This window comes from Pseudonaja textilis, chromosome 2 (assembly GCF_049901715.1).
Source record: "Pseudonaja textilis isolate UNSWEBS1 chromosome 2, rPseTex1.2, whole genome shotgun sequence".
NCBI lineage: Eukaryota > Metazoa > Chordata > Lepidosauria > Squamata > Elapidae > Pseudonaja > Pseudonaja textilis.
In genome coordinates this window covers 180,369,150-180,387,078 of record NC_141991.1, presented here as the reverse complement: position 1 = coordinate 180,387,078, position 17,929 = coordinate 180,369,150, and positions in this window count along the sequence as shown.

Genomic DNA, 17,929 nt, shown 5'->3' with positions numbered 1-17,929 from the left:
ATTTAGTATAAGCACTTTGGTCAAGAAAGTATTTGTGGGCTGCTTATGGTAAAATAAAACAATATCAACACATAGGCAATGATAGAGATAATTGAAAATCCTATGCTGTGGAAAACTGCTTTCTGAGCTTGGTTTGTTGTAGACATTTCATTATCTGACTAGGTAATATCATTAGAGGCTACTGGATGTGGGGTTGGCTTCCTGTTTGTACATTAGCTTGCCCTGCCAGTTTTGATGGCAGTTTTCTTATTGGTGATTCCTTGATTTGGATATTGTCTTCTGTTTGTCCGGTGTTAATCCCTGCTTATCTGAATGTTGACTGCTGGAGAGGATGTGTTTTAGTCTTGTCTTTTTTAAAAAATTGTCTATTAAGAATGGCATGTAAATATGGTTTACCTCAATGTGTCTATTGATGGGTGGTTTATCTGAATACTGAGCTTCCAGGAATTCTTTAATCCCAGTATCCTGATTGGACTGGCAATTTGATTTATTCCAACAGCGGCAATGGTACAGCATCCTTTACCACAGGGGCATAGGATAAATCACGTGGGACACAAAGCTCTACAATTATTGAACATCTTTCTTCTCCTTATTCTCCACTATCTGCTATCTTGGTCTGCCTAATGGTAGATCTTTCCTGAGAGGTAGGACCTTGAAACTCTAAACAAATCTTGGAAAACCAGATCTAGCACATTTAAAAAGCCCAAAAAAAAAAGGGGGGGGAGCCCTAAAACAGCATGATCATCCAGAGTTAAAAATGCAGACCAATATCTAGTTTATATTCTTAAAGCTGTTTCAATGTCTAATTATTTCACAGTTTTCAAACATTCAAAATAGGACAAAGGCAAACACTTTTATTGAGTTCTATCCTTGCTTCTGCGCACTCTCACTCCTTTGCCATCTCCTAACTGACTTTGGCTAAAATCTGTTAGGGTCACTGAGGACTAATACTTCAGCCAACAGATTCTCTTGAACAGAAGGTCTCTTTGTCCTTCTTACCTCTTGTTGCGATAAAATAGTTTGTACCAAGAAAAACAACTGATCTGAGGGTTTAAAAATGAAACCTGCACAGAGTTGGCTTCTCTCTCCCCCTCTCCCTCCCTCTCTCTTTCTCCTAATAAGTTTCTGCTTGTTGTTATCTATAGGTATGGCTACTCTGGTTATACCAGGCAGAGTCAGATGCAAGTAATCCCTCAAACTAGGCTTTGTGACTAGGGGTGTCTTGGCCATATGTCCCAACTATCATGAGACAACTGAGAGACCCAGACCCAGAAAGGAAGAGAGCACTGAGTTTGGAGCTATAGGTTTGATAGCAGCCAGTGGTTTGCTGAACAGCTGCAAAGAAACAGGTGCACAAAGTGATGTATGGAAGAGGAGTGATGATTAGGAGTAATTTAGTACTTTAGTAATTTAGTACTTTTAGTACTGTCATTCTCCCAAAAGCCTCCTTCCTGATTTATTCTTCTTTATTCTCAGAATTTATTCTTAGATTTATCCCAACATTTCTCACACAAACATTGTTTAACACCCCCGCCCCGCTTAGTTTACAGTTCTTCAATAGTGACCTAGGATGGCCAAGCAGGCTGTGCTGTTGACATGATGGATGTCTTGAGAACTGATGGATGGAAATTACTGAGCCATTTGATACCCAAATCATCCCAGATACTCAAATCAGACCCTGTAGTGATGTGCTGTATAGTGATTCTGTAAGAATGTTTTGTGTTGCTTTCTTATATTGAACTTTATTTTGCCATCATATGATTTACACGAATGAAAACAACATTAAAAACATTAACCCTCTCTCTGACAATCTCAAACACATATGTAAGATAGATCTGAAGATTCCATCAAGACTTTCATTATCTCTTACAGCCAAGAAAACTAGATTCTTATGGTTTCGTTAGGCAGATTTATTGCAAGGATAAGGAATTAGGTTGCAGAATCTTGGAAACTAAATATATCAGATCAGAATCGAATGTCTTCTTCATGCCTGTGATTCTCTATAATTGTCTATGGCAGGAGTGTCAAACTCCCACCCACAGGCCAGATGTGTTACGTACTGGCCCTGCCCCCATCCAGTTTAGCGAAGGGGGAAAAAGTCCCGATACGACGCCGTGACAACGCGAGTTTGGCACCCCTGGTCTATGGCATCCTTGATGCTCTTTCTATTTGGTTATTTTGTTGCAGACATTTCATTACCCAACTAACATCACTGAGGATGTTAGAAAACAACCAAGTTTAAAGAGCATTAAGGGCCTCACAGTTCAACCCTGAGTTATAAATATTTTCTTCCATCAGATATAACTATTTTTTGGCATAAGAGGAGTGTGGCTGGCTGACTGCCTGACAAAAAGGATGTTCCTGATTTACATTTTTTTTTTCAAACCACCATTCCTAGTTCCTGACTCAGAATTCCATTATAGGCCTGAAGAGGTATGTTTCAAAACTGATATCATAAAAGTAGTACAGATAATGCTTGACACATGTTATAGCACAGTGGTCCCCAGCCTTTCTGGCTCCATGGACTGCAGGGGAGGAAGGGATGGTTTCACACATGCACCCACCACTTGCACAAATGTAGCTTTGTGCAGCCCAATTCCCAACAGGCCATGGACCACTACTGGCCCGTTACAGGATGCACAAAACTGAGAAGACTTTTGATTAAGAAAATGTCCTCGATATAAGCTGTTGCTGGCATTGCCCATTTAAAAATATTAGTATGTAATGAATATGAAGTAGTTTCACGTATTAGTATGTAATGAATGAAGCAGTTCAAAAAATATTTATTTATTTATTAGTTAAACATGTACAAGATAACAACTATAAGTATGAACATAAACAAGAACAAAGGGAGTAAATACAGATAAATTGGGACAATAAGTCAGGGACAGTAGGCACGCTGGTGTGCTTATGCACACTCCCTTTAATTATGGACCTCCTAGGAATGGGTTGAGGTCCACAATGGACAGTTTGAGGTTGAAGCTGTGAGGCGTTGAGGCTGTAACCATGGAGTCAGATAGGGCATTCTAGGCGTTGACCACTCTGTTGCTGAAGTCCTATTTTCTGCAATCGAGTTTGGAGCAGTTTACCTTGAGTTTGTATCAGGGCACAAGTCTTTTAGGATCATCTAAGTCAGGGGAGTCAAACTTGCAGCTCATGGGTCAGATGCATCATTCACTGGCCATGTCCCCGCTCAGTTTGGCAAAGGGAGAAAAAGCCATGATACATCATGTGATGTAACTGTGACGATGTGAGTTTGGCACCCCTGGTCTAAGTCAACGCTAATATCAATTATGTACACACACACACACACACACACACACACACACAGAGACAGAATGATAAAAACAAGAAACAAAAAGAAAGCAATAGAAGGGGAAAGAAAAGAGGAGAGGAAAAAACATACTGTATGATTAGACACGTAGGAAATATCCCAGTTTTTAAAGACAGCATTAAATCTTCACCACACAAAGTCAATTTTTCTGTTACATCACTTTGACATTGTGATGTTTGGGTTCTTTGACAAGGGGTTATTTCCTCAACTTTTTGATTACTTTGCTATGTAATTGATAGGTAGAAAAAAATCATTTTTCTTTGTTCAAGTTATTGCTCCATGTGATAAATTATGGGTCCATAAATTAACAAAACAGGAATCATCTCCTGTTGCTACAGTCAAAGAGAAAACACACATATACACTTTAGTTCTTGGTTCACATGAAAGAGGAACTTCTCAACTTGAAAATTCTGATGAACAGTGTTCCATGGACATTGAAACAGTGTTAAAATTAAATGAAGGTGTTCCAACTTGAAATAACTAGGTACAAGGTCCATTTTGTAGCTAATATTTTCTCTCTTTTTCCTTTGTGTTGCTGTTGCTGTTGTTATTACATGGGGATTCCCTAGTTCCCAGTAGCTTCAACTTCTGTGCTATATTTTCAGATGTTGCTTCTATACATCCTTGTAGCAATGGTTTTCATTTTTCCTTTATAGGTTTTATTTATTTATTTATTTATTTTGCTTTCTTGTATTTTTTTCCCTTGAATGTCTTAAATATTACTTTTCTTTTTTTTATTACTGGGGGGGATTTTAAAATGTTTTTATAGTGATCTTAATATTTTACTCTAATTGGTTGGGCAGCAAAACATTGAAAGGTATGCTCAGTTCTTACATAGCTTCTTAAAAAGCTATATAAGAAAAAGCCTTGCTCTAAAATACTTCTATGCCATACACACACACACACACACACACACACACTTTCTTCCCTTTTAATTTTTTAAAACAAATTTTAAAAAAATCTTCACATCTTCTGATATGTTCTTCATGTTTGCAATCGGTCCATTTGAACTCCATTTTTGTTTGCCCTGCAATTGTTGTTAAAAGATACGACACCAAGTTCCTTCTCAGACCGAGTGCTCCAAAATCATTTTTGTCTAGCAGTGAGCTTCGTGTCTGGGTTTTCCCATTATGCAGCAACACATTTGCTACACGTTTCACGGCATCCGAATCGCCAGCTAGTCTCACAAGTTCAAAGGCCAATGAAGTCATCAAGTCATCAAATCCTTGAAAGAAACTTCAATCTGCTTGTGTTTTCATGAAAGAGCAGTCATGGGCTTGAACATGTAATGTTAGATCATATTTACAATGCCATCTAAACATTGTCAATGGACAAGCAGTGGAGAGATAGTACGGAAACAGATGGCCCTGTTTGCAGCTTAGGGATAGAATTTAGGCACATATTTGCCATCTGCCTGCACAGCATTTTCAGAAATTTAGCATTTAGGAAAGTTTATGGCACCAAAGCTTATGAGCAATAAGAGAGAGATTATGGAATTCTTGCATTCAATCAAACACTTTTTAAACAATGTATCAGTGAACACAAGAAAGAAACACAACCCCCTATTGTTTCCTCCTTCAAGACATCCTGTCCCTCATTGTTTGAATCATCTTTCTTCCTCTTTTTTTTTTCTGAAGCGCAAAGTATGCAAACTGCTCTTTTATGGGACTCAGTGGTTTTCGCGGGGCGTTGTGCAAAACTGCATACAACTTAATGGAGCTCGAAGTGTTCACTGATGCTGGGATACCTGTTGTTTCATTTTCCCACTATGTTTTAATAGATTTTGCCTTCTTTTTTTCCCATCTCTTTCATAAAGATTCAAAAGGTTTGCTGGAAACGAACTGGCTACCCTGAAACCACCCACAGAATACTAAGATCAAGGTTGTCAAACTCAGTTTCATTGAGGGTGGCATCAGGGTTGTGTTTGACCTCAGGGGGTTGGGGTGGGCATGGCCAGCATGACATCACTTGTGTCACAGGGGGGTGGGTGTCTATGGTGGCCCGAGCACTCTGCCAGCAAAAATGGGCTCCGGAGCTCCGTTTTCTGCTACAATGGTCTAGTTTCAAGAACACCCTCAATTTTTGAAATTCCCAGATTGGGACAATTATTTTCACATTCAACTTCACTGCTGATAAAATGAAGTGAGATCCCTGGCAAGCCATATTTAATTCTAGAAGGAGACTGTTACACAGGGGTATCAAACTTGATTTTATTGAGAGCTATATCAGAGTTGTGATTGACATCAGGGGCTCAGGGGATGTGGCCAGCTTGACGTCCATTTTCAGCCACAAAGGCAGCTTTCTGCCAGTGAAAGCAGACCTTGGAAGGGTTAAGATGTTCACCCTCCCACCCCGAGCTTTGTTTTCACTGGCAGAGGCACGATAGGCGGGTCCTTCACTGTTTCCAGGGTGGCCTCATGATCCAGATCTAAACACCCCATGGGCTGGATCCAGCCCACAGGCCTTGAGTTTGACACCCCTTCTGTAAGAGATAATTATAACAGAAAGAAAGAAAAAAAACAACATAGAGTGAAACACTCAGAAATTGTTTTTTCTGGATCAGATCAAACATTCTGAGTTGGATTCAGACTAGATTGCTGAAGTTAGTAGAAACAGTACTGAAGTCCCAGTAACGCAGGAAATATTGAGCTGAGAAAGAAGTACGGATTCAACTCAATATCCACATACTTCAGAAACCCTAATATCCCAAAGCTGGTGAAGTAACTGAAGCTGAAAAGGAGTTGGATCTTTCAGCAAGACAATGATCTGAAATGAACCTCCCAATCTACCATGAAATATTTCCAGGAAAGAAAGAAAACAATTTTAGAATAACCTGCACAATCTTGAATATTATTGAAAACCAGTTGTGACTTTTCAATCATACAGCTCATGCAGAGAACTAAGCTAGAAGAATGGGCAATGAGTCAGAGGTTAAAGACGCTGAGCTTGTCAACTGGAAAGCATGACAGCCCAAGTTTGAGACCCAAGTGCTGCATGAGTTCCCATTTCTTGCCCCAGTTCCTGACCATTTGGCTGCTCGAAAGTATACAAATGCAAATAGATAAATAGGTATTAGGTAAAAGTGTTTGGTGAGCCTCAGTGCATAGTCATGCTGGCCACATGACCATGGAAGTGTCTTCAGACAATGCTGGCTCCCTTGGCTAAGGAATGGAATGAGTACTGCCTTCTAGAGTTGGACATGACTGAACAGGGAAAACCTTTACATTTATAGCAATAGCAATAGTACTTAGACTTATATGCCACTTCACAATGCTTTGCAGCCCTCTCTAAGCGGTTTACAGAGTCACCGTATTGCCCCCAACAATCTGGGTCCTCATTTTACTGACCTTGGAAGAATGGAAGGCTGAGTCAACCTTGAGCCAGTCAGGATCGAACTGCTGGCAGTGGAAGGCAGAATTAACCTTCAATACTGCATTCTAACAACAGCACCACCATGGCTCCTTTACCTTTAGCTAGAAGAATTCTGCAAGGAAGAATAGGAAATTATTCCAATACAAGAATAGAGGAGGGGCTCTTAACTAGCTACAAGAACCATTATGAAGTTTTATTTCTACTAAAGGAAGTATTACAAAGTAACACTGATTGAAAAGGTGTCCAAATTTTTGCCCCTACCGTTTTCCCTGTTCCCTTATTTTGAACTTGTAAACAAGCCACAGATAAATACTATCTGCATAATTTTGTTCCATGTAGAGACAGTCTCTGTTTTTGTTTACTTGGGGATTTCCTGAAACATACTGTCTGACCATCGGTGAGTAAATGCCTCCATAAGCTGCAACTCATCCCTTTAATTCCTAGGAAACCAAAACTAGATTAATCCAATCCTAAATACACACAGATTCAGTTCCACTGGAAGTATATTTGGATGTTTTAATCATGCTGGATTGTGCAATAGAATTAACAGATACATCGAAGATCATTTATGTCCATATTTTTCAATAAATACATATATGGGGGAGTGAGAGTAAAAAGTTTGATAAGTGTGTAAGGAACTAAACTTTTCATTAAATAAATCAGTAATCTTTCTTTGCCCTCCCATCCTCCAAAATATTTTCTAGTTAGGAATTTTATATTTTTAAAAAACCACACTAGAGAACCACATTTTTTCCCAGTTCTTGGACATGTTCAATTAAAAACATTATAAGCATGAAATGCTTATAATGATTCTGTACTATTTGCTAAGACAGTTTTTTTCAAAATGGGTTCCATGGAATTGATGGGATTTTGTGAAAAGCTAAGAGCAAAACTAAAAACTAAAAACCCTACTTTTAAAGTATCCAATGTTCTGTCATCAAAGCTTTACCTCTTGACCATAGAGTTCCAGTGTTAATTTTTATAACAAACAGATTGCATGGCCTGGAAAAAAAAGTATGTGTTAGGGAATATTGCATATAAAACAATACAGTTTCAATAGTTTTCAACAGCAAATAAAACATAAACCCTTAGATAAGAATGCTGCTGTGCTAAAAAAAGACAAAAGAAGAAGTCCGATTTGGTCCAATGGTTAAGGCACCAGGCTAGAAACTAGGAGATGGTGAGTTCTAGTCCTGCCTTAGACATGAAAGTCAGCTGGGTGACCTTGGTGTCAACTAAAAAATACTTCTTTGGTCTTTTTAGCTGCCAGCAGAAAGGGAGTTGGGAAAGTAATGCATTCCTTAAATGCTTCAGATAATTGCTAGGCAGGCGAAGCTGTTGGTACACAAGATTATTATTGGAGAGCATGATTGATGACTCTTGGCTATGGGTGTGTCCCGTTGGAGAATATACATCCAGGGGGTGGGGGGGAAGACCAAGGTCAAGGGTGAAATGAATGATGTGTGTTAAAATTGGCTGCACCCAGGTAACACTGACATGGTCACTCCTAATAAATCATTTTTTTTTTCTCTGAGATGTGGCTAAAGACTTATGATTTGAATGGGGGTGAATGTTGGGCTAGTCATCCTCTCTAAACCCCATCATGTCACAAGACTGTGATGTGAACATACCTAAGGATCTCTCTTCTCCTGTATTCCACATAACAACAACCTTGTTTTGTGGAACACGGGAGAAGAGAGGATCGTTAGGTATGTTCAATGCCTTAAGTTAGGGTTTGATAAAAATAAAATAAATTAAGAAGGTGCTACCCATATTTCTAGGGGAAGCTTCTTCCAGAAAGGGGAAGGGGAGAACCATGACAGAGAAGCACGCTTCTTTAGTCCCATGAGATGGCAACATTTAATAGGTTGCCTGTCTCACCTGCTTAGAAAGACAAAGGTCTCCCGCTTCTTGGTGGCCTATTAATATGTTGTGCACAGAACTTTTGCTCTGGCAGTTTTAGAAAACAGAATGAAAAAGAAGCCAACCCTGCATTAGAATATATCTCCAGAAAGTCCAGGCATGTAAAACAAGCCTCAGAGGCCAATGTGGTTAAGTGGCAACATAAATAACCATATTGGTGATAACTAGAAAGCTTTTTAACAGCATAAAGCAATCTGGTAAGGAGGAAAATGGAAAGCTCCATGAAGCTAAGTAATAGGAAAGGAAGAGATGGTTATCTTCATAAGCTACCGGGAGCTTTAGGGAGTGACTTGATCTGGGTGCTAAATAAAAGGTAGGCCAAAAAAATAACAACACCCTAATGTAAATAAGACTGGGGGAAGAGAATGGGGGGGGGGGGGATTTTGGGGGATAAATGTGCCACAAAAGCAGCATTCAGATGCTATAGATCACACTCCTGAATATGTTTGCAAGGGAATAAAGTCCACTGCATATAATGCGACTTGCTCTGAATTAGCAAGGAATGGGGGAACATTTTCATCAATTTGCTTTTTAATGTAAACACTAAGTTTAGAAATTCCAAACCTATGTATATATACATCTGTCTCTCTCTCTCTCTCTCCCCATCCATCCTCTATCATCCATATTCTGTCATTTATCTATCACGCACACATACCAAATACACAGACACATCCACATAGGGAGAAAGTCATGCAGTATGTCAAGATTCAGTAACTGGATCTTCTGATGCAGTTTACATCAACAAACCATAACATGCATTTGTGCAAAAAACAACAACAACAAAAAACCCCAAAGATGTGTAAAATTGCCTCCAAATCCATTATATTTAGTCAAAATTCTTTTAACATTATGTGTATATGCAAAACATTAACTTGGTTGCTCTGAGTTAAAAATCCTCTTCACGAGCAGTGAAAATGCAAGATGATGATTTTTTTTTTTTTAGAGAATTAGACAAAACAATAACTAAATTTGTTGGGCAGGGAAAAAAGCAAGGATAAAAATGAAATTACTACAGGATAAAAGAGAAAGGGGTGGCTTTGGACTCCCCGATTAGGAAACGTACTACCAGGCAGCAGCTATCAATTTGGAAAACAAAAGAATACTGTTGATAGAAGACCACGACTTACAAAATGGGTGGCATAGCTTTTTATGGGAAAAGCAAGCAACATTCATATTTCCAGAGACATTTGATCAGATAATCACTAATTCGGATATGGAATAAAATTAAAAAGAATCATGTTAAAATACTACGCTCACTGTCAACTATGGAAGCACAAATTTACCCAAATGCAATGGATCTGGCGAAAATGAGAAAGTATAAAGACCTATGAGATGAACAAGGAAGGCTGAAAACGATACAAGAACTACAACAACAAAATATAGATATAGACTGGAGCCATACATGCGGGTACAGGCGAGATATAAAAAAGACAAAGAACAATATGGATTTTACATGGGAAAACACCAATTAGATGGAATCCTACAAGGAACGGAAAAAAGATGATCTCAAAAATATAAAACCTTTTTTTAGATTTTAAGATGGAAGAGGAGGTGGTTAAGGAGACAATGGTAGTATGGGCGAAAAATGTTGGCCTCAATATAGATTTGGAACACTGGGAAAAAATGTGGGGACTAAATTACAAATTAGCTATGTCTACAGCATACAGGAAAAACCTGTACAAAATGTTCTACAGGTAGTACCTACCCCCTGCTAAGCTAGCAAAAATATTTATCCTAAACCCAAATTGTTGGAAGTGTAAGAAGGAACAAGGCACTTATTTTCATATGTGATGGACTTGCCCAGAAGTCAAGAAATATTGGAACACAATTTGACTGTGGCTAGGAGAAATAATAAAACAGAAAATTGAACTCAAACCAGAATTATTTTTATTAGGTATAACAACAGAAAAATATAAGAAAAAAAAAGACAGGTATATTATGTTACATATTTTAACAGCTGCTAGGATTTCTTACACACAATTTTGGAAGCAGGAAAATGTACCATCAGAGGTGTTATTATAAAAAAAATATTGACTGCAGAGATGGACAGGCTAAAACTGAAATTGAGATATAAAGATTCAATATTCCTAGATTCCTGGTATGAATGGTTTAAGAATAAAAAGAAATTAAAATGGCTATTAGGTAAAGAATAAGAAATTATGTAAATATCTGTTATGGAGAAAATTGAAATGTAAGATGAAAATATATTGATTTGTAGCAAGAGTAAGGAAAGAAATATGCAATGATAATGGAATAAGAAAGTATATATACGTCTTCTCCCTTGCCACTTGTAATATTTGTGTTTTAATGGATTTTTTTGTAAATCTGATGTGAACTTCTCTTGGTAAGTTGTTTCTCATCGCATATCTTGTAAAGACTCGGTATACCTCATCTACTCCATCCATCATCTTTTCCTCTGTTATTTCCAAGGCTTCAGCCAGAATTTCTATCATTATCGCAGCTAGGTTTTGACCTTTTTCTTCCTCTATATTTTGAAATCTAAGATAGAATTCTGACCTGTCCATCTCCAGCATCCCACTTTTATCTTGTTCAACCACTGTTAGTCAATATTTCCAATCTTCTCCTCTCTTTGTTTATCTTCTTCTTCAATTTTTTGGAATCTCTCATCATATTTCACCATCATTTGTTGAATATTTTCAATTTTTTCATCAGTCTTGGCTGTTCTTTGTTCAATATTCAATATGATGTATAAAATTTTATTTTATGTTTTTAAACTTTGAAAACTGAATGAAGTATTTTCAAAAAAAGAAAAGAAAATGCAAGGTGAGTATAGCTTTATTTATTCAAAACTTGCAAAGATATGCAGTAGCACTCAACCAGCATCAACCTTTGCAAGCCACAATCCATCAGATTAAAAAGAAGGAAGTTGTTCTTAACATTGTAAAGCTCTCCCAGGTAGTAAGATCAGTCCAAAGCCAGTTCACATTCGCTCATCAGATGCACAAATATACATGCTTGGAGCCATGCTACAACATGACTATTTGTCCCCTAAACAGGGTCTGTGACAACTCAGTGGCCAAGCCACCTTGTTGTGGCCAACTCACCAGAGCCAACTTGCCATAGCCAATTTGCCACAAGATGACTCACTGGGGGACAAGAGTTAGACTAATATCGAAGAAGGAGTAAAATAAAAGCATTAAAGAAAGGATGCAAAAAGAGAGACAAAATGAAATGTGAATGACAAAAACTAAAATAATGGTTTAATTATTTTAAACAATTAAATTGAACTGAATTGTCCTGCAGCCAGTTGTCCCATGGCAAGTTGACCATGGCGAGCTGTCCCACAGTGAGTTGGCCATGGCATGTTGGGCTGTGGTGAATTAGGGCTAAACAGTGGGATAATATAAATTTTCTGGAAGTTTAATTCTCCCTCCCCTCCAAATTTAATCAATTTTGGTTGAAAGTGCCCATTTAAAACACCCGGCTGAAAACACCCAGTTAAAATTGGCCATCTAACCAGACTTTAGTTGAAAACCTTTCCTTGATAGACGTCAAAGCGCAAAGTGAGCCTTGCAGGAGAAGAAATTTCCAAAAAAAAGCAGCGTTCTGAAATGTAAACCTCTGACATTGTAGGATACCTAAAAGAGGTGTCCAGGGGGATGGAGTAGGGGAGTTCAAAAAGTAAAAAAAAAAAGAAAAAAGAAAAGCTATGGTGGTATGATTCATCCACTTTAATGTGCATCATGTGAAAATATAAAATAATAGGAAGGGGCCTTGAAGGTCTTCTAGTCCAACCCCCTGCTTAGGCAGGAGACCCCATCCCATTTCAGACAAATGGTTGTCCAATCTCTTCTTTAAAACTTCCAGTGAGGGAGCTTTCACAAATTTTGGAGGCTGTGTCACATAGTCTTAAAACGAAAGGAGTTTTGATTTTTTTTAAAAAAAAAATCACAGTTGTCATCTTGACTTTGACACCTCCTTCCCACCCTCTTGGACATCCCTTTTAGTTACTCAATAAGGTCAGAAATTTACTTTTCAGAAATTGCTGGGGCAGGGGGTGTTAACAAAAAGCATCACGTTTTGCCTGGTTGATGACCATCAGTGAAAGATTCTCAACCCAAATCTGGTTAGATGCTTGCAGTAGCATTGCCTTTTTTTATTTCCTTTCTTCTTCCTAGTTTTATTTATTTACTTACTTACTTCTCAGATAATCAGATCGCCCCTGGACAAGCTAACCCTGAAGTTTCTGGTTCCTCTGGAGGCGTAGGCCTACCTTAGACCTTTTGAACTGGGTTGGGTCATTACAACTATGGTAAGGAGAGAGTGAGGGTCTCCCTCCGCTTAAGCTTTTGTCGGCAGTCTGAACTGCAGCATTTGGGATCAGCTGAAGTTACAAAGCACTTTTCAATCCATTCTCTCAATCAATGTTATAAGCCGGCACGCAAAATCAATTGCTCTATTATCATATCCTCCTTTGGAAGAGGAAGTAGTGGCAGAGGGCAAAGCCAAAGCCTTTAGTGGCTTTGCTAAAGGCTCAAGAGCAGCAGTAAAATGAACACATGACCAGAGTAGAAAATTTCTAGGAAAAGGCATGACTGAGTAGCCAATGGGAAATCTTTTGTTATGGATCAGAATGGGACAAGCCTCAATCTGTCTTGACATGCTTTGCATTCCCTTGTGGGCCTAATTTTCCAGGGAATGAACTTCATAATAACCAGTTTGGTGATGGTGGTCGTGGTCATTTTGAAAGGCAGTGGGAATGGCCCTGTATCTGCCGTAAAATACTCAGAGGACAGCGACGTTTGCGATCAGAACTTCAGGTTGGCCTAGTTAATTCCTCTCCACCAGCTCCAGTTCAGCGCAGGAGGTATTGCCTGCCTCACTGCTTCAGCATTTGAGAAGACATGCTTGGCTGCTTCCCTGATTAGCAAAGATGGGGGAACTACGTGAGAGAATGGGTAGGTGCACTTGCTTTGTGAAAAATGCAAATGAAAACTGCTTTTATCCCCCATGTTAAAAAAAAAAGAGGATTTAAAATGATTGCAAGTTATAATTCCTATAATTTAGCATCTGGTGCTTTTTTTTTTTTTTAGCAGAGCTTTGTATATTAATATGGAGAAGAGTCAAAACTACTTACCTAATATTGTGCTCGTTTTTTGTCAAGTGTCAAAACAGTGTTTGTGTTGGCTCAATTGTTCTCCTTCCCAGCCTGGTTGTGCTGCATTTGAGGGGGGTGGGGAGGGGGCTCCTCTCTCTAACTCGCTGTTTAATTCTGTTAGTCGTAATCTAATGAAAAGCCATCAACAAATTTCACAAGACAATCAGCTCAGCTGAGATCGCAGAAGGTGTTGCAAACCAAATTGTGTGGGTTACTGTGCAGACGATAAAAGGATCGTAGCAGCTGATGGATCTCATATATTTCTAAATGAATTTGAAATAATGCAGATGGTAAGTGAGAGGATAATGTTGCTGTTGTTCTTGTTGTTGTTGCCCTTGGTTAGCCTGTGCCATATAGGATGTTAGCTTGTGCCAAATCAGCTATCAACAGGAAGTGGGGATCAGGAAATAGGGCTTGGCACAGTCCTCACAAAGAATTGCTGAAATAGATGTACCAGCATGCTCTGAAGCATCAGGGAATTGTGAAGGGCCTTGAAGATTTGACAGCCTTTTTATGGTTCTGCAATTGGTATGACCATGTACAATGATGTAACTTAATAACCATGTTACTGATATGAAACGGGAGTTGAATAGTGTGGGCTGTCTGGTTTTGGCATAATCAGCTGACCAGTAGGATGTACTTCCTTATACTTGCTACCAGTTTTTTTTTTTTAATTTTGCTTTTGGCATTCATGTTCCCAGTTCTCAGCTTAAATCTCTCCAGCCGTTACAGTTGGCATTTTGTTTGTGCTGAGTGAATATCACATTTCTGATTAGAACTTAGACTATGGCTCCATTTTCAGCAGTCTAACCAGTTGGGTACTTCTGCTAATTAAAGACCAGCTAGCCACAACCCTGGAAGAACCAAATTTTGAGAGGGCCACGTAGGATAGCCTGATTTGTCACGGTGATCTGATACAGCAAATACACACCATCTCTGAAGAGTAGAACAATCGACAATCATATCTTGATGAAAACAAATCACCATCTTGATGAAAACAAATCACTGGGTCCTGATGGATTACACCCCAGAGTTTTAAAGGAGCTGGCAGAGGTCATCTCAGAACCACTGCACCATATCTTTCAAAAATCCTGGAGCACCGGGGAACTACCAGAGGACTGGAAAAGAGCTGATATGGTTCCCATCTTCAAAAAAGGGAAAAAAAACAGACCCAGGAAACTATAGACCGATCAGCCTAATATCAATACCTGGGAAGATACTGGAAAAGATAATAAAAAAACAGATCTGTCAACATCTAGAAACAAGTAAAGTAATAACTAGCAGTCAGCAGCCGTTTGTTAAAAACAGATCATGCCAAACCAATCTTATTTCATTCTTCAACACAGTCACTAAATTAGTAGACTAGCAAAATACTGTGGACATAATATATTTAGATTTCAGCAAGGCATTTGACAAAGTAGACCACAACATACTTCTTAGAAGCTAGAAAAAAGTGGAATAGATAGCACCACCACTAGATGGATTCGCAACTGTCTGGCAAACCGTACTCAACGAGTAGTCCTTAATGGGTCTAAGTCTACATGGAGGGAAGTAAGCAGTGGGGTGCCACAAGGTTCCGTCTTAGGCCCAGTACTCTTCAATATCTTCATTAACGACTTAGATGAGGGAATAGAAGCAGAACTTACCAAATTTGTAGATGATACTAAGCTGGCGGGAATAGCTAACACCCAAGAAGATAGGCTCAAGATCCAGATGGATCTTGACAGACTAGAACACTGGGCCATATCTAATAAAATGAAATTCAGTATAGAGAAAAGTAAAGTCCTACACTTAGGCAAGAAAAACCAAAAGTACACATATAGACTGAGTGAAACCAGGCTCAATAGCAGTAACTGTGAGAGGGATCTTGCAGTCTTAGTGGACAACCAGCTAAATATGAGCCAGCAGTGTGCAGCAGCCACCAAAAAAGCTAATGCAATCCTAAATTGTATTAACAGAGGGATACAGTCAAGATCAAGGGAAGTACTAATACCACTCTATGAAGCCTTAGTAAGACCACACCTAGAGTACTGCAAATACTGCAGTTTTGTTCACCACATTATAAAAAAGATGTTGAGACTCTAGAAAAAGTACAGAGAAGAGCAACCAGGATGATTAGGGGACTGTTGGCTAAAACATACAATGAACGGTTGCAGGAACTGGGCTTGGCTAGTCTAGTAAAGAGAAGGACCAGGGGAGACATGATAGCAGTCTTCCAATATTTGAGGGGCTGCCACAGGAGGAAGGGGTCAAGCTCCTGTAGCTCTCTGGGTGGTTTACAATATCAGCATTATCTACTGGTGGCTCCGTGGTTAGAAGGCAGTATTGCAGGCAAACTCTGCCCACAGCCTGGAGTTTGATCTTGACAGGCTGGGGCTCATGGTTGACTCAGCCTTCCATCCTTCCAAGGTTGATAAAATGAGGACCCACCTTGTTGGGGGCAATATGCAAATAATGCTGATATTGTAAACCACCTAGAGACTGCACTATGGGGAGGTATAGAAGACTAAGTGCTATTGCTATTCCAAAGGACTAACATCCATTATCCACTGTTTGTAGCTAACCACAGTACAGAAAGTTTTGGAAAATGAGACTGCCCAGATCACCATCTAAGTGTTCTGCTCTTTCTCCCCCCCACGCTCCATTATTTCCTCTCTTGAGCAATGAATTGAAGAAGGTTGCCATCAGTTAGAATTTCAGTTTATGGTGCAGCATTTGCAAGCAACATTTGCGAGCCACAGCAAATTTTCAGAAGCTCAGTTGCCGTAAGACTCACCACATGTCTTTAGGAAGCAAAACAACCACTATACATACAACTGGGATGAGAAAACAGATTTTAACTAAATATAACAAGTGCTCTGATGGAATACAAATGAAGCTTCATCTAATCCAGCATTTTGTCTTTGATGGTTACAGGGCATGCAAAAAGGCCAAGAAACTAGACCCATTTGTAATTAATCCATTTCCCCCCAGATTAATTATTGGACAGGCTGTAGATGTCCAGGTAAATAATTTAGTTTTGCTGAGATTGATTATAGGTCAGACTGTTGAAGTAAGAGCAAATATCTGACTATCACTATAGCCTGTCTTTACAGGGGAATTAGGCAACATATATAGGTTATCTTAATTTTCTCCTCCCAATATATTATTATTAACCTGAGAGGCCGTTACATGCTTAATGATCTTCAGTAAACTTCACGGCGGAAAAGGAGATGGATCAAAGTGCTAATAATGAAACTCCATGGCTGTATCAATCCAGCCATCTAAGCAAAGGAATGTAAACACTTCAGTGGCATCTACAGACTGGAGGCCTCATCTTGAACTGGAGAAGACTTATTGTTAGTACCGGGAGCAGATTTGCCAAGTCAGTGCATCAGCAGCCTCTTCCAAACCTCTGGCATGACTTATGCATCAGCTTAACTGCTGGAACAGTATTTCCTAACTTCAGCAACCTTAAGAAGTATGGACCAACTCCCAGAATTCCCCAGCCAGCCTGCTGTGGGTTAATAAACACCGTGCTAGAGAATATCACACTGCCTTTATGTTGAGCCACCCTACAATTAGCATGTGGAAAGATACATTTCATGGTCTAGTAGTCAGTGTCACTACTTGTGTCACTCATAATGGAAAAATGAAGGGCCATTCCCTTAAATTTGTTACTCTACATTTTTTTCAGCAAAATGCTGCTTTTTTCCCCTTGTTCTTTTAAAATCTTTAAAAAAAATACAGAACAACCATTTTTCTGGGAGTGAGAGGAAGGTAAGAGATAAATTGTGTGATAACTCAAAAAGTGCAGTGAGAATTTTTCAGAAAGATCCTGTGGAAAAACCCAAATGTTCATCCTGAAATCCCAATCTGTGGAAGTGGGGAGGAAGGGTCATCATTTGATTCATCTAATAGCCTCAGCCTCTGTTCTGACCCACACCCTTTTCCAATAAATCAAACATAATCCAAAGGGAACAGAAACCTTGTAATGCTTTTGCAAAATAATTAGCTGTGATAAGCACAAGACTTGCCAAACTGTGCAAGACTTGCCAAAAGATAACAGACAAGAAATAATTTGCAATACAAGAATCTTCAAATACAAACTCAGGATATTGGAATGTCCATGAGGCTGGAGTTTCAAAACGTCGTTGTCTTCTGCAAAGTATGTTCATTTCACAGCTGGCTTTTATCTTCTT